Below are 27188 nucleotides of genomic sequence, written 5' to 3'. Positions count from 1 at the left end.
AAGAAGCCCCACTATTTCACCAAGGGTCAATGGAAAGATATTCTCAATTAAGATCCACAGTAGAGAATGGCCCTGTGCAAACTTGAACCTTGGTTGTAGAACCTATAGGCAAGAAGCCCCACCATTTCACCAAAGGGACAAGCCCAAAAAAAAATTATTAACCCTTGGTTGTAAGCACTATAGGCAAGAAGCCCCACTATTTCACCAAGGGTCAATGGAAAAAAATTCTCAATTAAGATCCATAGTAGAGAATGGCCCTGTGGGTACTTGAACCTTGGTTGTAGGCCTTACAAGCAAGAAGCCCCACCATTTCACCAAAGGGACAACCCCAAAGCTTTATATAAGAATAAACTGTTTGTCTGAGCCCAGGTTCAAACTAGAGACCTTTAGTGTGTGAGACTAATGTGATAACTATGTTAATAGCACTTGTATTATCACAATAGAGTATCACAAGCTCAGTTGCCTCTTCCTTCATACCTTGTAGAAAATGTTTGATCCATACAATATTAGTGCAATTTATAGCAACTGCCACATTTTCAGCTTCCGCAATGGACTATGAGGTACAACTTTTCTTTTTACTAGTCCATGTAATCAACCTTTTTCCCAAGAAAAGTGCTCCTCCACTGGTGCTTTTTCTATCATCAATGTTACCTCCCCAATCTACATCTGTGTAGGCTCTTAGTTCAAATTTCTCATTCCTCTTATAGTACAAACCAAAGTCATTAGTTCCTTTCAGGTATCTCAGTATTCTCTTTACTACCATTAAGTGATTTTCTCTTGGATTAGTAGAAAATCTTGCTACTATTCCAATAGCTAATGCAATGTCTAGTCTACTATGTACAACATATTGCAGCTTTTCAATCATTGACCTATATAATGTCTGGTTCACTTTAGTAGACTCATCATTCTTGGATAGCTTATGTCTAGTTGTCATTGGTGTGCTAACTAGTTTTGACTCATCTAACCCAAATGTTTTGAGTATCTCCTTGATGTATTTAGATTGGGTCACAAATATGCCATGCTTCAATTGATATACTTGTAATCCAACAAAGAATTTAATTTCTCCAAACATTGACATCTCAAATTCATGTTTCATTTGATCAGAAAAGTCTTTGTAAAAAATATCTTTTCCTCCAAATATTGTATCATCAACAAAGATTTCTTATATCAAAATGTCTTTACCTTCTTTAGCTTTGATGTACAAGTTGTTGTTGTCATCTATTCTCTAAAATCCTATCTTCACAAGATATTTGTGCAACCTCTCATACCATGCTCTAGATGCTTTCTTTAATCCATAAAGTTCCTTGTGCAGTTTGCAGACCATGTCCTTGTTCTTCTCATCTACAAATCCCTTTGGTTGTTTTATGTAGACTTCCTTTTCTAGTATACCATTTAGGAAAGAAAATTTTACATCCATTTGGCAGACATTGAAACCTTTATATGCAACATATGGAAGTAATGTTCTTACTCCTTCCATTCTTGCAACAAAGCAAACATTTCTCCATAATCCAATCCTTCTTCTTATGTATAGTCTTTGCAAACTAGTCTAACTTTGTTTCTTGTTATCTCACCATTCTCATCAAGTTTTTTTGTAAACACCCATTTGGTTCCAATCACATTCTTATCAGTTGGTCTTGGAGCTAGAGACCATATTTTGTTCTTCTCAATCTGATCTATCTCTTCTTCCATGGCTTTATACCAGTCATCATCTTGTAGTACATTATTCACTATTTTAGGTTCAACCTTGCTTAATAGACATGATTCATTCCTCAGTATATTCCTTGTCATTGGTTTGGCATCCTTGTCACCAATGATTTGATCTGTAGGGTGATGTCTTCTCACATACTTGGCTAATCTTGGTTCAGTCCTTCATTCCATGTTTGATCCTTCAGCTTCAGAGTAATTTTGTTCTTCTTCATTTGGCACTTCATCATTCCTTTCATGTATACTATTTTCAAAATCAGAATGTGTATTTTCTACATTCTGTAGCTCATCTTTTGAATGCAGCTCGGCATTCACAGGTTGAGATTCAATAGATACTGAAGTTTGTTGCTAATTACCAACTTTATTTGCAACATTGTCTTCAATAGTCATTCCTTCATAGAAGTATACAAAGGATCTATAATCCTTTGATTGCTTTGACTCATCAACCTAAAGTTCTACATGCTCATCAAAATTTACATTTGCATTCTCCACAATCTTGTTAGTGTTAGTATTCAAACACTTATATACCTTACTTCTAGTGGAATATCCAAGGAATATGCCTTCATCACTTTTTGCATCAAACTTGCCATTTCTAGTATCTTTTAGAATATAGCATTTACAACCAAATACTTTGAAATGTTTCACATTGGGTGAGTGACCATACCATAATTCAAAAGGTGTTGCATTTGTACCTTTCTTGACTTGAACTCTATTCAATGTGTAGACTGCAGCACTTACAGCTTCTCTCCAGTATTTGAGTGCAACATTTTTCTCCATCATCAAGGTTCTAGCATAGTCAATCATTGACCTATTCCTCCTTTTAGCAATACCATTCTGTGGTGGAGTTCTTGGTGCTAATGTTTGTCTTTTGATGTCTTTATCATTGCAAAATATTTCAAACTCCTTTGATGTGAACTCACCTCCTCTATCTGACCTTAGGCATTTCAGATTATTTCTTATTTCCTTCTCAACTCTAGCCAAATACCACTTAAATATTTGAAATGCATCAGATTTTTTCTTTAAAAACATAGCAGTCATCATCCTAGAATAGTCATCTACAAATAGCATTATATATCTCTCTCCTAGGTAGCTTTGTACTTCTATTGGACCACACAAGTCTATATGGACTAACTCTAGTACTTCATTGGAAGTGTATGATTTGCTTTTGAAACTAGACTTAATCATCTTCCCTAGTTGACATTATTTGCACATTGTGTTTTCAGGTTTCTTCAACTTGGGCAACACTCTAACTTTCTTTTTCTTGCTAATGCTAATCAGATTATCAAAGTTAACCTGACACAACCTTTTATGCCACAACCACACATCATCAAATCTAAAGAGATGATGGAAAGAGCTAAAGAGATTAATAATCTAGCACCCCCTTTTGCATCTGGTAGCCCCGATAGGACCACATTAATAAATTTCTAAAGATTTGGTCATATTGCTCAAACGACTTACAATTTGTCTCTATATTTTTAGCTAATTTCAGTTGACATAAGGAGACTAAAAAAATAATTCAGATTTATTTATTTTTAATAATATTTTTATGATTTTTCATAAAAAAAAATATTTTGGGTGTAAATCAAATAATCTTTATGATAAATTTTCATTTCTAAATTCTTTTTAAAAAATCATTGAGGTTTTTTCATTCTTTTTTATTTTAATTTTGATGATAAAAAATGGTCGAAAATAATAAATCTTTGCAATCTAGTCTATTTTGATACGTCGAGTCACTAGGGAATAAATGGGGGATTTTTCATAGATAAATATTATGTTTCTGGAAAGATAATTAATTTTCAATGAGGGCTTCTTTCCATTTGTCTCTTTTTGGACCATAAATATATCTAAAACCTAGATCTTTATGACTAGAACAATTTTTTTTTTAAAAACCACGCTAAATATGCAGTAAAAATCAATCTAAATGTGTATCCTTTCTAAAATACATTGGTTTTTATTTCATATTTATATCCTTCATTGGCTTGTGTTGGAGTAATATTTGTGAAATTTTTTTGGACACTAAGGAATGTGCCTAGGCTTGCCTAGCTTCAAATCAAGTAGGCCTAAAACCTTTTCTATATGCCATTTTCTTGTTTTATTTTTAATTTCATAATCTAATTAATTATTTTTTCCTTCAAATAAATTAACAAACACTAAAATTAAAGCCTTTTATTTTCTAGCAAATAAGGCTTGGAAAGAACAACCATGTTTATTATGTTTGGAAGCTAAAAGTAGTAAGGATATGTTCTCATCCTTCTGGATGGTTGAATTTCTAGACCTACTCTTAGTTTTATTTCATTTAACTTAGCAAGTAGCATAAAAATATTAGGAGCAATACCTCCCTAGATTTTCCTTTATTAGATTGGTGAGAGAGAAATCCCAAAGTGGGATACAACTGCTTTAGTCACAGTAATTTGACCTACTATCAAATGAAATATATTCATCCTAAATTTGGTGAAGGAGAAAGAACATTTAATATATTTCCTCTAGTAGTCTTTACAAATTGTACAAAACCTCCCTAGAGTTGGTGAGAAGCTCTCAAAAGAGAGGTAAAATCAAGCTCTTTGGACAAAAATCCTTACAAGAACCAAGTTGTTTAGAAAACCATCATTTTTCATCCATGTTTAACCAAAATTGACCTTAGGTATATTGTTTGGAATCTATTCTGGTGAAAGACTTGGTAAACTAATCTAGGAAATATACATTGTTTATCTCTCATGAATATTGATTAAAGGGAGCATTGTGCTTGTCTAATTTGTTGTTAAATTCAAATTTCATATTGTAAGTATCATCAAACAACCTTCAAAGTATGTTTTCAGGTTCACCATTAAGGATCCTAGAGTTAGAAAGTAAAGTCCACCGAGATAACTAAGAGGGAGGGGTCAGGGAAGCGAGGGGGTGAATCAGTTATCATATCAATATTACTTTTATCAACCTTATTAAATCTTGAACATACAATCAATATCAATAGAAACCATAAGAATATACACATATAAAATTACACCAACTATTGTTACTAGGGAAACCCTTGATCAGAGGGAAATCCCTAGTGGAGATGGTGCCCAAAAAATAATGTACTAATATATAAGTTCCTTGTAAGAGGATGGACTCTATTAGGATCCAATAAAATACATTCTTTACATATCAGTCCCTATTAGGAAACTTTGAACCCCTATGAGGAGATTCCAACCCTGTTAGGAGTTTTGGAAATATTCTTAGACTATGTTAAGTTACTAAGAGGGGAGGGGTGAATTAGTAACTTTTACAATTTTAACTCTTTAATCCAACAATCCAATTAGCATTTAATCCATCACATATAATCTGACCTAATTGCATGTATAAGAAATTAAAAAATGAAAGCATTCATAACACTATGACACAAAGATTTGGTGACCCAAAAACCTTCAAAATAGAAAGTAAAACTAGGGTGGGGATGATACCCACAAGCTTTAGTACTACAATATAATGTTGGTCTGTTAAGGCTTACATTGATCACTTCTAATGATCTACCTATTATGAGTGATAAGGACTACTAGGTCCACCTTGTGAAAGGATTTACAAACATACAATGAAGTATGCACTCAATAAAGAGATTTATAAGACTGTTAGGTCCACCTTGTCAAAGGGTTTGACTAATCCACCTGTTAGAATGAAACAATAGTTGATCTCTAATTTACAACTTGGTTTGTTGAATGATATTCCTTTATGTACTAATCACCTTATTGTGATAGATGTGTCTTTTTTTCTCCTTATACTATTGTAGCCTTTATAATTTTCTCTTTTTGCTCTTCTCTGATTATATTCGATTACATTGCATACACATTCACATTACTTACACACTTGGATATGATATAATACATTACATATATACCAATCCAATTATACAAAGAAAAAGTTGGCCATTATGCAAGTTTACACAAATATTACAAAGTTGGCCCAAATGAAGACACTTGGGTTCTAAAGACTGACTCAATGAGGTTTTGATACTTGGCATCCACTATCAATTCTTAGCATCATCATGCACTCAATAGATGTAGAAGCTCGGTTCATACTGATCACTTCCAAGTAGTCTTGAACTTGGTTTGCACTGGTGACTTGGTAGATTTTGTGAAACTCATCATATAAATTGTATCACTTATTTACCACTGCATAGCTTGGTAAACACTATCACCTTGAACTTGGTATAAACTAAGTCACTTGGTTAACACTGGACTTACATCACATAAACTATGAACTCGATGAACACTACACAACTTGGTTTGCACTGGTAAACTTGGCATACACTAAGATGCATAGTTCACACTACTGATCTTCATTAAAAATCTAACCAATCAGTAACCACTAGGATTTGTCCAAAGGACTCAGTAGCAACTATAGAACTCAACAACAACTAAAATTCTTGGAAAACACTGTTAACTATACAATAAGCTTGGTAGCTATTTACAATCTGAATAAGTGTGTGTCACTAATAACAAACTTGACAGATCTGCCAACAAGGAGTTGTGCCAACCCTTTTAGGAATTGTAGAAGGTAGAAGGACCCACTGTCCAAAAATCTTTATGAGAAAGACCACTAAACTCACTATCCAATTGGGCTTTGTATTATTCCTTTCAGAATAATAGAAATGTGACCGATCTTAGCAACTCACTACTTGCTCTTTCCTCTTACTATGCCTCTTTTGCACCAAATACTTCTCAGATGTCAATACCAAATCTGCAAATTGTCATCATAATAATCCCTTTGATCTCTTACTCACATTTACCAATCTTCTTCACTTATCCCATTTACAATCACTTTCATACATTGCGTACTTTATCACAAGCAAAAAAATTAATTTATACCAAGTCCTTAAAATAATTCATTAAGTTTTCCTTCATTCTTTCTCAATTAATTATAATAAGACCTCATTAAGATAACACACCATATCACATCTTTTTAATAATTACATAATATTGTCAGCTCACAGTAATTACAACTTCTCACATGTGTGACCTCAAACTTCATGTCATTGTTGACATCATAATTAGGATGTCTTCTTCCTCTATCTAACTATGCTTAACCAAATTATATCCCTATTAGGAGATATAATCCAAACATTAGGAGCCACTTCTTAGGTACTTTGTATGCAAATTGTCTTCTACAAATCTTGAATAACTCTCACTAGTCTGACTTTTTGCATGCACATTTGACCACCAAATTAGGACACACTGTAGAACATGTCCCCAATTGTGCTTGACCTCATATTAAATACTCAATCTATAAGACCTCAATCTGTTTCTTCTACTCTACCAATCTTCTTAGTATATTGACATCAATAACAAACATAGTCATGAATGCAACACATAGTCATGCTAACTATCTCTCAAATGCTCCAACAATGCTAGGATACTCTCCCATAGGAATATAATTAAAATGAATGCTAACAATCTCCCCATAGATGAAAAGATATATAAGTTCCAAAAATACCAAACACGCTACTCTACTATTTCTATCATTTTTTCAAATCCTCTTATAAATCAAATCTAAATCTCTTAGGAACAACTGTTGTTCACCCATTGATATACTTCTCCCACATTATATATACTAATGTTTCTCAAGTATTCTCTCCTATTAACATCAATTTTTCATTCATAACTCTCCTCCATTTTAAGGAGATAATTTCACATGGACTCACTCTCCCCCATTCATAGAGGATGTTATTCATGCACTTAATTTTCCTCCATTGACATCGATGAAAAATGCATCATTATGTCAATCTACTACTCAATGCATTCAACCAGATTAAGTGTCCAAAGATATTGGTAGATACCAGTTACCAAGAGTCCTTTATGACTCTACTCAGTAATAGATACTCCCCCATAAAGGAAGCATCAACACTCAATCCAAATAAACAATAGTGCTTTGCACCATTGGACAGATATAGTCTCTACATCATCTACTCTAAAATAGATAGGGGCATAACTCCAAGCATACCTCTCAAATACTCAAATGTATCCTTAGGAAAAGACTCTGTAAATATATTTGCAAGCTTCTCCTTTGTATTAACATACTCCAATATATTTTCTTTCTCTACAACTTTCTCTCTCAAGACATGATACTTAATTGATATGTGATTTCTTTTAGAATGTAACAAAAGATTCTTAGACATACTCATTGTACTTGTGTTATCAAAATGTATGATAACATATTATAAAAACTCTATCTTAATATCCTTTAGCATATGTTTCATCCACATGATTTGATTTTAAAAAAAAATTGTTTCTACATACTTTTCTTTTGTTGTACTTTGCAAAATGCAATCTTGTTTCTTGCTTAGCCAAGGAACCAATCTTCATCCAAGGAAAAATGCTCTACCACTTGTTCTCTTTTTGTCATCCATACTACCTATCTAATCTATATTAGTATATACACATAGAGTAAAGTCATTTGATATATCATACCACAACCCATAATTAGGTGTACCCTTCAAATATTTGAATATCCTCTTTACTATTACATAGTGTCATTCCACAGGATCAATTTAAAATATTTCTACTATACCAAATGCATTTTCTATATTTGGTCTAGTGTGAGTCAAATATTGTAAACCTATAATCATGGATCTGTACTTCTTCTCAACTATAGGTGTATCATCTTTACTTGATAACTTGTGACTAGTTACCATAGGTTTACCAACAACCTACAACTTTCCAAGCCAAATTTCTTCAATAAGTCTTTCAAATACTTAGTCTATGATAGGAAAATACCATCACTATTCTATACAATCTGAAAACCCAAGAAATAATTCATCTGACTAATCATGCTCATCTCAAATTCATTCTTCATTTCATCAACACATTTGTCACTTGCTTCATCATCATCTCCAAGGTTATACAATCCACAAATATTACAATAATCAACAAGCCTTTCTCAATTTATTTTAAATATAAGTTACTATCTGCAACACCTTTAAAAAATACCAATTTTACCAAATACTTATCTAACCTTGCATACTAATTTCTAGGTATTTTCTTTAGTCCATATAATTCTTTCTTCAACTTACATAACATATCTCCTTCTTCTATCAAAGGAAATCCTTCAACTTACTCAATGTAGACTTCTTCTTCAAGTTCTCCACTCATAAATATTAACTTCATATCCATCTAATACACTTTGAACTTTTTTTTTCCTTCATAAGCTAAGAACATTCTTACTACTTCAATTTTGGCCACAAGTGAAAATGTCTCTTCATAGTCTATACCTTCTTGTTGTGAATATCCTTTCCATACCAATCTAGCTTTGTTTCTTACAACCTCACCTTTTTCATTCATCATATTTATGAAAACCTACTTGTTTCCTATAACATTTTTTTCCTTAGGTCTAAGGACCAATTCCCATGTCTCATTCTTCATAATATGATATAGTTCTTCCTTCATTGTTTGAATCCAATGATCATCCTTGCAACTTCATCTGCACTCTTTGGTTTAAGTTGAGAAATCAAATATAGTTCTTCATGTACTCTATCTCTTGTCATAACTCCTTTATCATTTCTTCCAATATCCTAATCAATAGGGTGATTCTTTGTCAAATTCTTGTTTTGTGTTGGTGTCATTGTCTCAACTCTTACTTCTCTAGGTTTAGATCATTGATCTACAACTTGGATGTCATTTTAAAAATCATTGTTAGTTTCATAAAAAGTCTCAACATTTTCTTGGATAGAATTAGGATTAGCTTCTTCATCTGAATCATAATCAAGTCTTTTTTCTTAAATTCCAAACTTCTCATCCATTTTTACATTTGCACTCTTAATAATAGTCTTAGTCCTCTAATTAAAACATCTATAAGATTTTCTTTTCAATGAATAACCAAGGAAATTTCCTTCAACGCTTCTTGCATCAAACTTACCAATGTCATCATCTCTCTTGATATAGCACTTGCTTCTAAAAATTTTGAAATACTTCACTGATGGTGCATGTCCAAACCATAATTTATAAGGTGTCTTTTTTGTAGCTTTTATGATCTGCACTCTATTAATTGTATACAATGATGTATTATTGTTTCTCTTTGGAATAAATTTTGATACATCATTCTCAAATAGTATAGCTCTTTTTGCTTTTGTCATTGACTTGTTTCTTCTCTTAGCTATACCATTCTACTCAAGTGTCTTAGGGAGTGATAGCTTCCTTTAAATATCATTTACTTCACAGAAAGTATTAAACTCATTCTAATTAAATTCTCCACCTCTATCATAGCTTAAACATTTAATATTGAATCTAGACTCATTCTCAACTCTTTTCTTAAACAACTTAAACTTCTCAAATGCTTCAGACTTTTCTCTAAGTAACAGTACCCACATAATCCTAGTAAAGTTATCAACAATAATAATGAAGTGACTTTCACCATAGAATACTCTTGTCTTAGTAGGACCACTAAAATCTGTATGAACTATATCCAACTTCACTATTGTAGAAAAATTCTTGCTAGGAATTTCTTTTCTTTACACATTCCTTATACACTGTTGGAAATATAAGAGGAGTAACTGAGAGGGGAGGGGTGAATTAGTTACTACTAAAATAAATCTTAGATCCCTTAGATGTCAAATATAAAATTTAGATTGATAAAACTGATTACTATTGATACATGGTAAGCATACATAAATTGTTGTAACTCAGTAAATGCAGAATGTGTTTAACTTAGTAGATATTAAGATATTGTTAGTAATTTACTTGCAAGTGTGAAAGAAATAACATGAACACATATAACACCAGGATTTAATGTGAAAATCCAATTTGGAAAAAACCACCAATTGTAACTAGTTACTATTTTTCACTCTTCTAAAGTGAGCCTTGTTAGGAGCCAACCCTGTTAAAGGTTACAAAACACACTATTAGGTGTGACCCTGTTAAAGGATTTGATCACCCTGTTAGGAGTGGCCTTGTAAGAGGTCTTGAAACAATTCAATGGAATTTCTACCTTGTTAGAGGATTTACAAATGGCTATTAAACCAACTCTGTTAGGAGACTTTAGATCACTACTACAATGGTTAGAGAGTAACAATGAAATGACTTGATTGAGATGTAACTGAATTACTAATTATAGATCTCTATTCTAGCTTATACTTGATCCTTCCTTATCAAATAACACTTTTCTTCTCCACAAGGATACTTGCTTATCCTTCAAGTTCACTTCCTCTCTTCTTATCTCTTCCAATTCATTCAACCTACATACTTTAAAATCACAAATTGACCTTTTACTTATACCTTCCAAATTGTGAAGTCAACTCAAAAGCAAATTAGAACAACCAATATTCATTACCTCAATTAGCTAGAATCAATAGGTAAATTAATTAAGCTTTACATGCCAAAATAAGAAAATCCTTGGGTAGCTGACCCATCTTGGTAGAAACTAATTCTGAAGTGATTCCCTATGTTAACCAATAGGAACTCAGTTAACAATACAAACTTACAAAATTCCTTTGGTAACCAAGTGAACTCAATTAATACTAGCTCTATTCAATTTTCCTTTGTTAACCGAGTGAGCTCAGTTAACACTCTTTTCTGCATAAATTCCTTTGACGCTTAAGTGAGCTTAGTAGATACTACCTTGTATACAAAATAGACTCAGGAAAACTTGGTAGATAAGGAAAACTATGTTCACTGACCAAGTGAGCTTGGCAGGCACTAATTGTCAACTAATATAAAATTTGTGTAACATCAAAGACAACACATAATTAATCAATTGTATCCAACAATATCCCTCTTTGGCATTGATGGAAACACAATATGTCATAGCACAATGAATTTTTTTAGAAAGTTTCTCCCTCTTTGATTTTACATAGAAAACTTCTCCTATAGTATTCTCCCTCTGTGAAGGAACTACTTAACTTCTCCTTCTTGGAATTACAAAATTTCAAAAAGATATGATAGTAAACTTCTCGCTCTTTAACAACACATGCCAAAGATAATTCTGATTAGTGTCAATGTACCTTGAGTATAGATTCATCTGCAATATGTCCTTGTTAATACTAGATCAACTAATTGATCATCAACTTAGTTCCTATTGATGCATCACAAAACTTTATTTAGTGAGCTTTAGATAGAGGAATGACCCCTAGCTTATCTCTTAGATACAAAAATGCATCCTTAGGTAATGGCTTGGTGAATATATCTACAATTTGTTCTTTTGTATGCACATATTCCAATTTGATTTCTTTGTCCTATACTAATTTTCTTACAAAGTGATATTTTATAGCAATGTGTTTTTTTTGGAATGCATCACTAGATTCTTTGATATGTTGATTACACGGGTGTTATCACAATACATGACTATTGGCTCTTTGATTTCAACCTTCATTCCTTCCAACAACTGTTTGAACCAAATAATGTTAGTGCAATTTATTACTACAGCCACGTATTCTTCTTCTGATGTGGATTGAGATGTGTAGTTTTGCTTCTTGCTTGTCCAAGATACTAGCCTTTTACCAAGAAAGAATGCTCCACCACTAGTGCTTTTTCTGTCATCAAGATTTCCTACCTAGTTAGCATTAGTAATTACTTTTAAGTCAAGATTGCCTCCAAGTTTGTACCATAATCCATAGTCTTCAATACCTTCCAAATATCTCAAGATTCTTTTTATTGCCATCATGTGGTTTTCTCTAGGTTTTGTTGAGAATCTTGCTACTATCCCAATTGGTTAGGCAATATTAGGGCTTGTATGTACTACATACTATAATTTCTCAATCATTGATCTGTATAAGGTTTGATCTACTTCTTTGGAGTCATCATCGTTGGTAAGCTTAAGTCCAATACACATGGGGGTTCCAACTAGTTTTGAATCCTCTATTCCAAACTTCTTCAGTATCTCTTTGATATACTTAGATTGAGTGATATAGATACCATTTTTGTTCTGTGGTATCTATAATCCAACAAAGAATTTTATGTCACCAAACATGGACATCTCAAATTCTTTATTCATTTGTTCTTAAAATGCTTTGCATAAGTCATCATTTCTTGTAAATAGAGTACCATCCACAAATATTTCTGCCAACACAATCTTCTTATTTGGTCCTTCCTTGATATATAGACTATTGTTATCATTTGTTCTTTAAAAACCAATCTGTATCAAATAGTTATGTAATATTTCATACCAAGCTCTAGGAGCTTGTTTTAGACCATATAGTGCTTTGTGTAATTTTCAAACCATGTCCCTTTTGTCAGGATCAACAAAACTTTTTGGTTGTTCAATGTAGACTTCCTCATCAAGAATGTAGATTTAACATCCATCTGATATACTTTGAATCCTCTATGAGTTGCATATGCTAGTAGAGTCCTAACACCTTCCAATCTTGCAATGGGGGCAAAAGTCTCACCATAATCAATACCTTCTTCTTGAGAATAGCCTTTACATACCAACCTTGCTTTGTTTCTTGACACTTTTCCATCTTGATTTAGCTTATTTTTTAATACTCATTTTGTACCAATCACATTTTTATCTTTGGGCCTAGGAACAAAAGTCCAAGTTTTATTATTTTCTATTTGTTTTATTTATTCATTCATAGTCTCAATCCAACTTTCATTTTCCATGCATCCTTAACACCTCAAGGTTCAAATTCAACAAGTAAACATGTACCTTTTAGTTTGTTTCTTGTCATTGTTCCATCTGTTTTGTCTCCAATGATCTAATCAAGTCCTTTTGAATGAACTGCACTATCTTCATTTTGAATCTCAACTTCAGCCTTGAGTCATTCTACCTATGGCTCAAGTCCTTTAGACTTGGTATGCACTAACTCGGTAGCCTCTGAATGTGACTCAGGTCCCTATGACTCAGTTTACACCTCCTAACCCTCGATAACTATTGGAGACTTGGAGAGCTTAGGAGATGAAGTGTCCTTTTTGTCAAATATGTTTGGCAATGTATCAGGTTCATAGTAAACAAATATTTTGTAATCCTCTGGCTCCTTTTTGCTTTCTTCTTCACTCTTTTCTGCAAACTCATCAATTCTCATGTGTGATCTTTCTATGATTTTGTGAGTGAACAAATTTAGACATTTGTATGCTTTAATTCTGCAAGAATATCTTAGAAATATACCTTCATCACCTTTTACATCAAATTTTCCTTTTTTAGATTCTTTCAAGATATAACATTTGCTACCTAATACTTTCAAGTAACTTACATTGGGTATTTAGCCATACCATAGTTCATAGGGAGTTTTGTTTGAGTTTTTTTTCAATTGAACTTAGTTCAAAGTATAAACTGTAGTGCTAATAGCTTCCTTCCAATATTTGATAGCAACATTCTTTTCAATCATTAGTGTTCTTTCACAATCCATGATGTATCTATTTCTTCTTTTAGTTATTCCATTTTTCTCAAGAGTACCAGGGGCTAATACTTGTCTTTTGATTCCTCTTTTAATGCAAAAATTGTTGAATTCATTTGAGATGAATTCACCACCTCTATCTAATCTTAAGAATTTTAATCTTTTTTCAGTTTTTTTTTCTACTCTAGCCAAATACCATTTGAATTTCTCAAAAGCTTCTGATTTTTTTTTCAGATACATAATAGTCAGTATTCTAGAATAGTCATCAACAAAAAGATTTTTTTTAAAAATCCACTATAACTTTCTATTCCAATGAGTCCACATAAATTATTATGCACAATTTCCAAGACATCTTCTGACTAATAGTTTTTGCTCTTAAAACTAGTCTTTCCCATTTTACCAATTTGGCAATATTTGCATAATCCAACATTAGATTTTTTCAAACTAGGGATACCTCTTACTCTTCTGAGTTTTCTTATCTTGACCATATTGTCAAATTTTACATGACATAGTCTTTTGTGCCATAACCAAATTTCTTCTACTTGAGTAATAAAATATGAGCAATCACTAAGATCAAGATAAAATGGGTTACCTTTTATTTGTTTGCTCAATCCAATCAGATTTCCTTTGTTATCCAACAGTCTTTCCTTGTCATGCATGAACTCTACCTTGAATCCAATGTTGTTCAACTGTGTCACACTCAGTAAATTATGTTTTAGTCCTTCAACCCAATAGGCATTATCACATACAAGTTCATTGGTTAATGAGATATGGCCTTCTCCTTTTATACAACAAGGTTCATTGTTTCCAAACCTTACACTACCTCTATCATAGTGTTCAAAATGTTCAAACTTAGTTTTATCTCTAGTCATATGGTGAGAACATCCACTATCTATGATCCAAGTATCATTTTTACTAACATGAGAGACAAGTTCCATATTATCTCCTTCATCATCAGATTCATCTTTTACAACAATATACACTATTTCATCTTCACTTTTATTAGAATCTTTAGCCACAAAACAAGTTTTCTTACCTTTGTCTTTATAGGATTTGTGACCTTTGAATTCCTTCTTGCCTTTGTACTTGTGGTTTTTCTTCTCTTCCTTGCTTTCTTTGTTTGGACACCTAGCAACAATATGTCCAATTTCTTCACAAGAAAAATAGATTAGAGGAATTTTACCTTTGTACTTCCCTATACTACTAGAATATTTCTTTGCAAGTAGGGCTTCAACAATTTCAAGATCACTATCAGAGCTTTCTTCAGTTTCTTCCTCACTTCTTGATTGATTGTCTTTTATTTTCTTATCTTTTTCTTTGAGTGAGAGTTTAGCTTCAAATGTAGACTCTTTCTTGGAAGCAAGAACATAGTTGTCAAAGTTGTCTAGTTCAAAAGTTGTCAATCTTCCTACTAGGGCATCCAAGCCTATCTTGTTATTTGGACCACATCTCTTTTCTTGAATAGCAGACACTCTAATTAAATAGATGGGAAGTAGAGTTTTGAGTATTTTTCTTAAAATAGTTTCCTCTTTGATTTCTCCTCCAAATGCTCTAATTGCACTAACACTGGCCTTAATTCTTTCCACATATTTTGCAATGTTTTCATCTTCTCTCATTCTCATTGGTCAAATTGTCCTCTAAGGATTTCTGCTTTGGCTCTTCTTACATTTTCATCTCCTCCATAGACTTTTTTTTAGTTTTTTCCACATATCAAAAGCAGTTTTATAGTCATTGACCTCATCAAATTTAGCATAACTAAGAGTAGATGCAATAACAATCATCATGATGTTATGGTTCTTTTCCTCAGCAATATCTTCAACTGATAATGTTCCAGTAGGAGTTTTGTTTTCTTCATCAAGATATTTGCAGCCTGAATCATTGATGGTAGCCAGATGAAGCCTTATAAGTCCTTGCCATGCTACAAAGTTGTCTATGTTCAGCTTTGGAATCTCTCTTTTGTAAGACATCTTGATCTTTAGCTTAGGTCCTTGAAACCTTCTCTCCAAGCACCAAAAGCTCTAATGCCAATTGTTCAAAATAGAAGAGGAGTAAATTCAAACTCATAAAACTAATTACTACTTATACATGGTAAGCATACAGAAATTTTTGTAACTCAGTAAATGCATAATGTGTTTAACTTAGCAGATCTTAAGATATTGTGAGTAATTTTCTTGCAAGCATGAAGGAAATAACATGAACACATATGGCACTAAGATTTAATGTGGAAACCTAATTTGGGAAAAACCACCAACTGTAACTAGTTATTATTTTTCACTCTTCTAAAGTAAGCCCTATTAGGAGCCAACCCTATTAAAGGTTACAAAACACACTGTTAGGTGTGAACCTATTAAAGGATTTGATCACCCTATTAGGAGTGGCCTTATAAGAGGTCTTGAAACAATTCAATGGAATTTCCACCTTGTTAGAGGATTTACAAATGGTTTTTAAACAACCTTTGTTAAGAGATTTTAGATCACTGCTACAATAGTTAGAGAGTAACAATGAAATGACCTAATTGAGATGCGACTGAATTGTTGATTTCAGATCTTTGTTCTAGCTTATACTTGATCCTTCCTGATCAAATAACACTTTTCTACCCCATAAGGATACCGGCTTATCCTTCAAGCTTGCTTCCTTTCTTCTTATCTATTTCAATTCATTCAACTTGCATACTTTGAAATCACAAATTGACCTGTTACTTATACCTTCCAGATTGTCAAGTCAGCTCAAATACAAATTAGAACAACCAATATTCATTACCTCAGTCAGCTAGAATCAATAGGTAAAATAATTAAGCTTTACATGCCAAAATAAGAAAATCCTTTGATAGCCCACCCAACTCGATAGAAACTAATTCTGAAGTGATTCCCTATGTTAACCAACAGGAGCTTGGTTAATACTATGAACTTACAAAATTCCTTTGGTAACCAAGTGAACTCGGTTAATACTAGGTCTGTTCAATTTTCCTTTGTTAACGATGAGCTCCATAGATATTTCCTTCTGTACAGAGCAGACTCGGGAATGCTTGATAGACAAGGAAAATTGTCTTCACTGACCAAGTGAGCTCGGCATGCATTGATTGTCAACTAATATGACATTTGTGTAACATCAAATACAACACACAATTAATCAATTGTATCCAACAATACACAACATTAGTAGGCTTCAATTTTTTTAGCGAATCCCTAACATAAAATGTACTACTTTATTCATAATATTATTAAAATTTATATGAAAAAACCTTCTATGCTATAACTAGAAGTTATTTACTTTAGCAAACAAACATATTATCTTTATAGGATTCAACTGAAAAACGTTACCTTCAAATCTTATATGAGTGTCAATCATCTTACTATTCTTATCCTTGATGATGTACGTCTTCTCTATGAGTTGTAATTGATATCCCTTGTCAACTAATTGTCCAACACTTAGAAGATGTGTTTCAATCCATCAACAAACTAAACATCATCTGTGTTAGTTTTCCCATCAAGAGTAATATATCCCATTCCCTTGGTATGACAAGCCACATTATTACCAACTCTAAGAATTTCTTTGTCACAACTATTGAACTCAAAAAAATAATTCATATCACCAGTCATATGATGTGAAAAAATACTTTCTATGATCCAATTAGCTTTATTCTCAACTTGTGACACTAGGGATTTTTCTTCTCTAACTTCTTTTTAGGATTTCCTTCTTTTATAGAAACAAAACCTAACTAATCATTACTTTCACTCTAAACTTTTTCAATAGATTCATCATCATCATTTTCATACAAACATTCTCTAGGCCTTCTAGACTTGAAATTATTTGTATATTTCTTTACTATCTTAGGACACTTAGAAGGATAATGACAAAACTCATTACAAGTACAACATTTAAAGATTTTATTACGATCTAGTTCTCTTGTCACAAGAAAGGAAATCCCTTCTTCAATTTTCTATCTTCTTGAGATCTTGATCTACTGCTACTAGCATAATCTCCACTGGTGCTTGCACTCCTTGATAAGGAAGGGAAAATACTTAATCTACTAAAGGAAGTCTCCACCCTAGGCAAATATCTAGAATGTTGCAAACTTATTTATGCTACTGCTAATCTTCTAAGAAGAGTTTCTCTAGAAAAATGATCTATACACAGTATCACTTTCTCAATCATTTTTACTATATCCTTTGATGGTGGCGTCAAATTTATCTAAATCTTCCTTACAATCTCATCTTCTTCCTTAGTTCCTTCAAAATCCTTTATTTTGGCAACATTTTTTGTTATTTTACAAATACAACTTCTTACAGATTCATCTTCCATCATCTTAGATTCTTGAAATAAACATATCCAATTTTTTAATCTAATACTCTTAGCATGCTTATCACCTTCAAAAGTAGATTCCAAAGCTTTCCAAAGATTTACCTGGCTATACTCATTTTTAGAAAAAGCTAACAAATGTGCTTCTCTATAAAGCATATTACACATGAACAAATCTCTTTCAGCTTTAGTACACTCTTCAAATTTTCTTTTTCCACAATAGTCTTCTCATTATTTATTATCAATGAGTATCCTAAACCCATGTAGAACAGATGTATCTTCATCTTCTCTTTCCAATTGTCATAATTCACTCCATCAAACTTAGGAAATTTTTTCTGAAATGAACCACCTATTGGAAATATAAGAGGAGTAACTGAGAGGGGAGGGGTGAATCAGTTACTACAAAAATAAATCTCAAATCCCTTTGATGTCAGTACAAAATGCAAATAGATAACTAAATACTACTGAAGCTTGGTAAACACACAAAATGTTGTAACTCAGTAGTAACTGGATTAGCTCGGTAAAAGATTAACATATAAACCATTAGATGTTATCTTTCATTACCATTACTTTAAATTTGTTACAAACACATAAAGAAAATAGCATGAACACATTTGACACTAGCATTTAACATGGAAACCCGATTTGGGAAAAACCACCAATAGCAACTAGTTATTGATTTTCACTCTTCTGAAGTGAGCCCTATTAGGAGCGAACCCTGTTAAAGTTTACAAAACACATTGTTTGGTGTGACCCTGTTAAAGGATTTAATCACCCTGTTCAGAGTGGCCTAGTTAGAGGTCTTGAGAACAATTCAATGGAATTGCCACCTTGTTAGAAGATTTACAAATAGCTATTAAGCCAACTCTGTTAAGAGATTTAGATCACTACTACAATGGTTAGAGAGTAACAATGAGATGACCTAATTTGACTGCAACCAATTTTTTGGTTTTAGATCTCTGTTTTAGCTTGAACTTGATCCTTCCTGATTGAATATGGCTTTGATACACGACAAGGATATTCTGCTTATCCTTTGAATTCACTTCCTCTGCTCATCAATAGATCTTCAATCACATCATCATAACTCAAATGTTCTCTTGCACTTTCACTTGTACACTTTAAAATCACAACTTGACCTTATAATTATACCTTCCACTTTGTCAAGTTGGCTCAAATACAACTTACAATAATCAATATTCATCACCTTAGTTAGCTGGAATCAATAAATAGATTGATTAAGCTCAATACAACAAAATGAGAAAATCCTTCATTATCTGACCCTGCTCGGTAGCAACTAACTCTGAAATGATTTCCTTTATTAACCAATAGAAGTTTGGTTAACACTGCAAACTTATGAAAATCCTTTGGCAACCAAGTGAACTTGATTAGCACTAGTTCCATCCAACTTTCCTTCATTACCCGAGTGAGCTCGATTAACACTCACTTTCTACACATTTTCCTTTGATGCCTAAGTGATCTCAACAGACACTGCCTTCTAAACTACGAAAACATAGGAATGCTCGGTAGACACTGAGAACTGTCTTCACTGCCCAAGTGATTTTAGCATATACTAACTGATAATTATTATGATATTTGTGTAACATCAAAGAACACATAATTAATCAATTGTATCCAACAATCTCCCTCTTTGGCATTGATGGCAACACAACATGTCATAGCACAATGAAATTTTAGATTTTGGATTTGAGAACTCCCTCTATTAGTATGAGCTCTTCCTTTCACTAAATTTTGTCTACAATGGTTATTACCAAGTTCATTCAGAACATCCTCCCTCTTTCAGTATACTTCATCTTTAGAAGACTTCTTCCTCTCTAGTTTATGACTTTATTTTGGTTCCAAAAATTTCTTAGAGATATGATAGTAAACTTCTCCCTCTTTGACAACACATGCCAAAGACAATAACTCTGTAAATTCTAATGTACCTTAAGTACTAATTCATATGCAATATGCTCTTGCCAATTCTGCATCAACTAATTGATCTTCAATAGGTTCTGGTTCATGCATTCACTAAACTTCATTTAGAGAATTTCAAATAGGGGAATGACCCGTAGCTTACCTCTTAGATATAGAAATGCATCCTTAGGTAATGGCTTCATGAATATGTCTGCAATCTATTCCTTTATATTCACATATTCCAATCTGACTTCTTTATCTTGCACCAATTCTCTTAAGAAGTGATACTTTATAGCAATATGTTTTGTTTTGGAATGCATTACTAGATTCTTTGATATGCTAATTACACTAGTGTTATCATAATATATGACAATTGGATCTTTGATTTCTACCTTCATTCCTTTCAACAGTTGTTTAAACCAAACAATGTTAGAGCAATTGGTTGTTGTTGCTACATATTCTACCTTTGTTATGGATTGAGAAGTACAATTTTGCCTCTTGCTTGTCCAAGATACTAGTATTTTACCAAGAAAGAATGCTCCACCACTAGTGCTTTTTCTGTCATCAATACTTCCTACCCAATCAACATAAGTAAATACTTTCAAGTCCAAATTGTCTCCAAGTTTGTACCATAAACCATAGTCTTCAGTACCTTTTAGATGCCTCATGATTCTCTTGATTGTCGTCATGTGATTTTCCTTAATATTTGTTGAGAATCTTGCCACTATTCCAACTGTTAGAGTAATATCAAACCTTGTGTGAACTACATACTACAAATTTTCAATCATTGATCTATAAGTGGTCTTATCTACTTCTTTGGAATCATCATTTTTGGAAAGCTTATGTCTAGTAGACATAGGTGTTCCAACTAGTCTTGAATCTTCCATTTCAAATTTCTTTAGTATCTCCTTGATATACTTAGATTGAGTGATGTAGATACCATTCTTGTTTTGTTGTATTTGTAATTTCAAAAAGAATTTTATTTCACCAAACATGGACATCTCAAATTCTTTACTCATTTCTTATGAGAATGCTTTGCATAAATCATCATTTCCTATAAATATAGTATCATAAACAAATATTTCTGCTAACACAATCTTCTTGCCTAGTCCTTCCTTGATATGTAGACTATTGTTATCATTAGTTCTTTGAAAACCAATCTATACCAAGTAATTATGGAGTCTTTCATACCAAGCTCTGGGAGCTTGCTTGAGACCATATAATGCTTTGTGTAGTTTGCAAACCATGTCTCCTTTGCTAGAATCTACAAAACCTTCTCATTGTTCAATGTAAACTTCCTCATCAAGAATTCCATTCAATAATGCAGATTTAACATCCATTTGGTATACTTTAAATCCTCTATGTGTTGCATATGCTAGTAAAGTTCTAATACATTCAAGTCTTGCTACAAGAGAAAAAGTCTCACCATAGTCAATACCTTCTTCTTGAGAGTAACCTTTGCATACAAATCTTGCTTTTCCATCTTCATTCAACTTATTTCTAAATACCCATTTCATACCAATTACATTTTTATCCTTGGGTCTAGGAACAAGAGTCCAAGTTTTCTTCTTTTCTATCTATTATATCTCTTCATTCATTACTTCGATCCAACTTTCATTTTCTAGAGCATCTTTAACACTTCTAGGTTTAAATTCAACAAGTAAACATTTACCTTTTAATACGCTTCTTATCATTTTTCCATATGATTTGTCTCCAATGATTTGGTCAAGTGCATGATATCTTCTGACATATCTTGCTAACATAGGCTCCATGGTCTTTGAATGAATTCCATCATCTTCTTCTTGAATTTTAGTTTCAAGCTTGAGTCCTTCTGTCTATGACTTAGGTCCATCAGGCTTAGTTTAAACTAGCTCGGTAGCCTCTTATTGTGACTTGGGTCCTTGCATCTCGGGTTGCATTGTCTACAACTCGATAGCTATTGGAGTTTTTGGGGACTCAGGAGTTGAAGCATCTTTTCTTTCAGATAGATTTGGCAGGGTATCAAGTTCATAGTAAACAAATCTTCTATAGTCTTCAGGTTCCTTGCTACTTTCTTCTTCACTCTTTTCTGCATATTCATCAATTCTGACATGTGCACTTTTTATAATTTTGTGAGTAGATTAATTCAAACAGTTGTATGCTTTACTTTTGTAGGAGTATCCTAGAAATATGCCTTCATCACCTTTTACATCAAATTTTCCTTTTGTAGATTCTATAAATATGTAACATTTGCTACCAAATACTTTCAAGTAACTTACATTATGTTTGTAGCCATACCATAGCTGATAAGGTGTGTTGTTTGAATCTTTCTTCAACTAAACTTTGTTCAAGGTGTGAACTGCAGTGTTGATTGATTCCTTCCAGTATTTGAGAGCAACAATCTTTTCAATCATTAGGGTTCTTTCACAATCCATGATAGATCTATTTCTTCTTCCTGCTATGCTATTCTACTATGGTGTACTAGAGGCGGATACTTGTCTTTTGATTCCTCTTTCAATGTAGAAATTTTTGAATTCGTGGGAGATGAATTCACCATCTCTGTCTGATCTTAAGCATTTCAACTTCTTTTCAGTTTCTTTTTCTACTCTTGTTAGATACCACTTGAATTTTTGAAAGGCTTTTGATTTCTCTTTTAGGTACATTATTGTCATCATTCTAGAGTAGTCATCAACAAAGAGAATGAAAAAAATTTCTCCACTCTAACTGTCTATTCCAATAGTTCCACATAAGTCTATATGAACAATTTCCAAGACTTCTTCTGATTGATAGTCTTTACTTTTGAAGCTTTTCTTTCCCATCTTAACAATTTGGCAATTCTTGCATAGACCCATGTTAGGATTCTTCAAACTAGGAATACCTCTTACTTTTTTATATTTGCTTATCTTAACTAGATTATCAAAATTCACATGATACAGACTTTTGTGTCATAATTGGCTTTCTTCTACTTGAGCAATAAAACATGAACAATCACTAAGATTAGGATAAAATAGATTACCTTTTGTTTGCTTGCCAGAACCAACCAAATTTCCTTTCCCATCCAGTAGCTTGGCCTATCCATTTATGAATTCTAATGTTATTTAGTTGTGCCATACTCAATAGATTATGCTTTAATCCTTCAACCCAATAGGCATTCTCACATACAAGTTCTTTAGTCAACAAGATACATCATTTTCCTTTTATGTTACAAGGTTCCTTGTTTCCAAATCTTACACTACCTCCATCATAATATTCCATATGCTCAAATTTTGTTTTGTCACCAGTCATATGATATGAGCAACCACTTTCAATAATGCATATATCATTTTTGCTAACATGAGAGATAAGTGTCATCTTTTCTCCTTCATCATCAGATTCATCTTTCACAGCAATATAAACCATTTCATCTTCACTATTATCAGAATATTTAGCTATGAAACAAGATTTCTTACCTTTTTCCTTGAACTTCTTGTAGTTCTTGGAGTCCTTCTTTCCTTTATGCTTATTTCTTTTCTTCTCATCCTTCATTTCCTTGTTTGGACACCTAGCAGTAGTGTGACCAATTTCTTCACAAGAAAAGCAGATCATAAGAACTTTACCTTTGTACTTCCCTCTTCCTTTGGAATACTTCCTTGTAAGCAGAGCTTCAACAACTTCAAGATCACTATCTAAACTTTCTTTTGATGATTCATCTTCTTCACTTCCTAATTGACTGAATTTTGACTTTTTATCTTTTTCTTTGAGTGAGAATTTAGCTTTAAATGCAGATTCAATATTCTTTGAAGCAGGAACATAGTTATCATAATTATCTAACTCAAAAGTTATTAATCTTACAACTAGAGCATCCAACCCTATCTTATTAGTTGGATCACATCTCATTTCTTGAATAGTAGATACTCTAATTACATAAATGGGATGAATATTTCTAAGCACTTTACTTACAAAAATTTCCTCCTTGATGTCTCCTCCATATGCTTTGATTGCACTTACACTAGCCTTGATCCTTTCCTCATATTTTTCAATTTTTTCATCTTCTATCATTCTCATTTGATCAAATTATGCTCTAAGGCTTTCTGCTTTGGCTCTCCTTACATTGTCATCTCCTCCATAGATATCTTTTAGTTTGTTCTACACTACAAAAGTAGTTTTTTAGTCTTTGACCTTATCAAATTCAACATAACTGAGAGCAAATGCAATATCAATCATCATGATATTATGATTTTTCTTTTCAGAAACATCTTCAATTGATAATGTACTAGTGGGAGTCTTATATTCAGCATCAAGATACTTGAAACCTAAATCACTGATGGTAGCCAGATGTAATCTCATAAGTCCTTGTCTACTACAAAATTATCTCTATTCAACTTGGGAATCTCTTTTTTGTAAGACATCCTTATCTTTAGCTTAGGTCCTTGAAACCTTCTCTACAAACACCAAAACATTTGATACCAATTGTTGGAATTATAAGAGAAGTAACTGAGAGGGGAGGGGTGAATCAGTTACCACAAAAATAAATTCCAGATTCCTTTGATGTCGGTACAAAATGCAAATAGATAATTGAATATTGTTGAAGCTTAGTAAACACACAGAATGTTGTAACTTAATAGTAACTAGATTAGCTCAGTAAAAGATTAAAATATAAACCATTAGATGTTATCTATGATTACCCTTACTTTAACTTAGTTGCAAAGACATAAAGAAAATAGCATGAACACATTTGACACTAGGATTTAATGTGGAAATCCAATTTGGGAAAAACCACCAATAGCAACTAGTTACAGATTTTTGCTCTTCTGAAGTGAGCCCTATTAGGAGCCAACCCTATTAAAGGTTACAAAACACACTATTAGGTGTGACCTTGTTAAAGGATTTAATCACCCTATTAGGAGTGGCCTAGTTAGAGGTCTTGAGAACAATTCAATGGAATTGCCACTTTGTTAGAGGATTTACAAATAGTTGTTAAGCCAACTCGGTTAAGAGATTTAGATCACTACTACAATGGTTAGAGAGTAAAAATGAGATGACCTAATTTGACTGCAACCAATTTGCTGATTTTATATCTCTATTTTGACTTGAACTTGATCCTTCATGATTGAATATGGCTTTGCTACACCACAGGGATATTCTACTTATCTTTCAAATTTGTTTCCTCTACTCATCAATAGATCTTCAATCACATCATCATAATTTGCACATTCTCTTGCACTTTCACTTGCACACTTTGAAATCACAACTTGACCTTATACTTATACCTTCCACTTTGTCAAGTCAACTCAAATACAACTTACAATAATCAATATTCATCACCTTAGTTGGCTAGAATCAATAGATAGATCAATTAAGCTCAATACAACAAAATGCAAAAATCCTTCGTTAGCTGACCCTGGTCGGTAGCAACTAACTTTGAAACAATTTCCTTTGTTAACCAATAGAAGCTTGGTTAACACTACAAATTTACAAAAATCCTTTGGAAACCAAGTGAGCTCGATTAGCACCGGTTCCATCCAACTTTCCTTCATTATCCGAGTGAGCTCGGTTAACACTCACTTTCTACAACTTTTCCTTAAATGCTTGAGTGAACTCAATAGACACTGCCTTCTGAACTTGGCAAACATAGGAACACTCAGTAGACACTGAGAACTATCTTCACTACCCAAGTGAGCTCGGCATATAATGACTGATAATGATTATGACATTTGTGTAACATCAAAGACAACACACAATTAATTAATTATATCCAACACTGCCATTGATCTCCTTAAGTTGTTAAGATTTTCCTTCAATGACCCAATGCTCTTATACCAATTATTAGAAATTTAAATCCACCAAGATAATAGGGGGGTGAATAAATTATTAGATCAATATTACTTTTATCAAACTTATCAAATCTGAAACATGTGATCAATATCAATAGAAACCATAAGAAGATGTACATACACAATAACACCAGATATGTTAACTATGTGAACCCTTGATCAGAGGGAAAAACCTAGCAGTGATTGTACCCACAAAATATTGTACTAATATATAAGTTTCTTGTAAGAGGAAGGACTCTGTTAGGAGCCAATAAAATACATTTAGTATATATAAGTCCTTGTTAGGAGACTTTGAATCCATGTGAGGAGATTCTGACAATGTTAGGAGTTGTGCCAACCCTGTTAGGAGTTGTAGAAGTCTGAAGGACCCAGTGTCCAAACAAGTTCAAGGGCAAGACCAGAAAACTCACTGTCCAAGTGTCTTTATATTATTATTTTTAGAATAATATAAATGCAAATAATCTTATCAACTCAATACTTTTTTTTTCCTCTTATTGTACCTCTTTTGCACGAAAAACTTCTCAGATCTCAATACCAAATATGTAAACTTGCATCACAATAATCCCTTTAATTTCTTACTCACACTTACCAATCATCTTCACTTATCACATTCACCATTACATTCATACATTGCATACTTTATCACATGGAAAATAACTTTCCTTTATACAAAGTCCTTAAAATAATTTATTGAGTCAGCTTGGATGTTTTCCCAATTATTATAATAGAACCTCATTAAGATAGCACACCATATTCCACCTTTTTTATAATCACATAATACTATCAACTCATAGTAATTATAACTTGGTGACCTCTAACTTTTTCCACTCATTGACATCATCATTAGGATGACTTCTTTCTCATTCTAATTGCACTTAACCGGATTTTATCCTTGTTAGCAGATATAATCCAAATATTAGAAACCACTTCTTAGGTACTTTATCTGCAAACTATCTTCTATAAATCTTTAATAACTCTCACCAGTGTTTGAATTTTTCATGGGAAATTAAATAGTGAATTAAGACATAGTGTAGAACATGTCCCGAATTGTGCTTGACCTCATCTTAAATACTCAATTCGTATGACCTCAATTTCTATCTATTACTTTGCCATATTTATTAGTATGTTGAAATCAATGAAAAACATAGTTATGAATGCAATATAGAGTCATGCTAATTATCTTTGTA

Source organism: Cupressus sempervirens, chromosome 6 (genome assembly GCF_028749045.1).
Source record: "Cupressus sempervirens isolate cs-2001-9-10 chromosome 6, ASM2874904v1, whole genome shotgun sequence".
Taxonomy (NCBI): Eukaryota; Viridiplantae; Streptophyta; class Pinopsida; order Cupressales; family Cupressaceae; genus Cupressus; species Cupressus sempervirens.
Note: the sequence above shows the minus strand (reverse complement) of the source record.